Source organism: Xyrauchen texanus, chromosome 36 (assembly GCF_025860055.1).
Source record: "Xyrauchen texanus isolate HMW12.3.18 chromosome 36, RBS_HiC_50CHRs, whole genome shotgun sequence".
NCBI classification, from domain to species: domain Eukaryota; kingdom Metazoa; phylum Chordata; class Actinopteri; order Cypriniformes; family Catostomidae; genus Xyrauchen; species Xyrauchen texanus.
This window is the reverse complement of record NC_068311.1, coordinates 1,476,901-1,479,400: the sequence shown is the minus strand read 5'-3', so window position 1 is coordinate 1,479,400 and position 2,500 is coordinate 1,476,901. Positions and strand designations below refer to the sequence as shown.

The window sequence follows — 2,500 nt, the reverse complement described above, 5'->3', positions numbered from 1 at the left end:
AGCACATAGTGGGAAGGGAATCGACAGAGCGGCGGTGCCGGTCTGTGTGGAATGTGTCCCATCAGTGCAGCTCACCAGGGAGCTGTAGCATATTAAACCGCTAGTAGTTTTGCCTGCAGAGCGGGCACTTCCATATTGTAAAATCTGACAAAGGTGGAGGGGAAGTCCATCCCGCTGCCACACATATGTCGTGAATGGAAATCCCGCTGGACCATGCCCACGAGGATGCCATGCCTCTAGTGGAGTGAGCCCTAATGCCCAACGGGCATGGCAGGTCTTTTGACGCCGTATGCAGCAGCAATAGCGCCCACTATCCATCTAGATAGTGTCTGTTTCGAGGCGGCGAGACCTTTGGTGCGCCCGAACTAAACGAAAAGCTGCTCAGAGCGCCTGAAAGCGGCGGAGCGCCGCAGTATACAATCTCAGTGCTCTGACCGGGCAAAGGAGATTGGCGCCGCTCGCTAACGGAATGCTGGCAGCCCGATAGGGAAATGACCTGTGCTCTGAAAGGAGTACCGATCACCTTGGGAACATAGCCGTGTCTAGGCTTTAAAATGACCTTGGAGTCACTTGGTCCAAACTCAAGACACGCAGCTGACAGACAGCTGAAGGTCTCCACACGCTTGACTGATGACAGGGCAGTCAGAAAAACGGTTTTGAGTGAAAGGTATTTCAAATCCACGGATTGAAGTGGTTCGAAAGGGGGCTTTCATAGTTTCGAGAACTATAGAAAGATCCCAGATAGGAACCGATGGGGGCGCTGGGGTTCATCCTTCTAGCTCCCCTGAGGAAGCCGGATGACCAGCTCGCTTTTACCCCATGACTGGCCGTGCAGGGTTCAGCTGAACGCCGCAACGGCCGCCACATACACTTTGAGCGTGGATGGGGATCTGCCCTTATCCAGCAGCTCTTGTAGAAATACGAGCAGCTGACGTACACCCCACATGTCCGCGGGTCCAGGTCTCGGTCGGTGCACCATTTTGAGAACACAGACCATTTTGACGCATAGAGTCTTCTCGTGGAAGGGGCTCTAGCGCGTATGATGGTGTTTATTACTCCTTCTGGCAGAGCGACGGGTAGTCGCTGATCACCCACGCATGCAGCCCCAGCTCTGGGTGGGGATGCCAAATTGTGCCGCGAGCTTGAGAGAGGAAATCTGCTCTCACTGGGATGGGCCACGGCGCTGTCAGTGACAGCTGCGTAAGCTCCGGAACCATGTCTGATTCTCCCAACGCTGGGCTATGAGGAGCACCGAGTGACGCTGCTTCCTGATCCTCTGCATTACCTGTGGCAATAGCGAGACGGGAGGGAAGGCGTAAAGCGGGCGCCTGGGCCAGTCCTGGGCCAGCTGCCCTCGCTGAGAAAAATATTGGGCAGTGAGAGTTCTCTTTGGACGCAAAGAGGTCTATCTCCGCTCTGCCGAATAGGTGCCATAACGCCTGGACTGTTTGAGCGTGCAGGGACCATTCCCCTGGGGGAATATTGTCTCTGGACAGTCTGTCCGGCCGCCGCTCAGGTGGCCTGGCACGCGCGTCGCCTCAGCGAGCGCAGGTGGCACTGGGACCAACTCAGTATGCGTTCGTCAGATGGAAGAGGTTCCTGGATCTGACACCGCCCTGACGGTTTAGGTAGGATACCACAGATCTGTTGTCCGAACGGACCAGGACGCGGTGACCCTGAATGACCGGGAGAAAGCGACGAGCGCGCATCGACCGCTATCATTTCCAGACAATTTATGTGAAGGAGCTTTTCCTGAACTGACCATAGGCCTAAAATCGGAGAGCCCTCGCGAGACCGCGCTCCAACCCGTGTTGGACGCTGCCTGTCGAGATGACTTTTCGGCGAGATACAGCTCCCATTGTCACTCCCCGCTGATACCATTCAGCCACTGTCCAGGGCTGCAGAGCTGAAATACAGGTCTGAGTCACCTTGATGGGCTGGCGGCCTGTGGCCCAAGCCCGGCGAGACGCCGGGTGTTTAGCCAATGCTGAAGCGGGCGCATGTGCAGTAAACCCAGCTGAAGTACTGCTGCGGCTGAGGCCATGTAGCCTAGCACTCTCTGAAATTTCTTCAGAGGTGTGAGGCTGTTCATCTGAAATGACGCCGCTAGTCGCTGCACACGGCGCCGCTGTGTAGATAAGCGAGCCGCCAGTGCCACTGAGTCTAGTTCTATTCCAAGGAAGGAAATTGCCTGACTGGGCTGTAGTGAGCTCTTGGTCCAATTGACTGCAAGGCCCAAACTGTTCAGATGACTGAGGAGAACTGTCCTGTGAGACAGAAGCTCCGTATGTGATTGTGCCAAAATCAGCCAATCGTCCAAATAGTTCAGAATTCGCAAACCCTGACTCAAGAGGGGTGCGAAGCGCCAAGGCCCATGCACTTCGTGGAAAGTACGGGTGCTAAGGACAGGCCGAACGGAAGGACGGTGTATTGATAAACCTGGCCGCCAGGCTAATCTCAAGAATGGCCTGTGACGGGATTTATCTGAATCTGAAAGTAT

The 2,500-nt window shown here is 55.4% G+C and overlaps 1 protein-coding gene across 1 annotated transcript in view; it reads left to right on the top strand.

Annotated features, from left to right (window-relative positions):
- Positions 1 to 2,500, top strand: part of LOC127630202 (endothelin-converting enzyme-like 1) — a 208,553-nt gene that overhangs the window by 66,821 nt on the left and 139,232 nt on the right. The window lies entirely within an intron of this gene.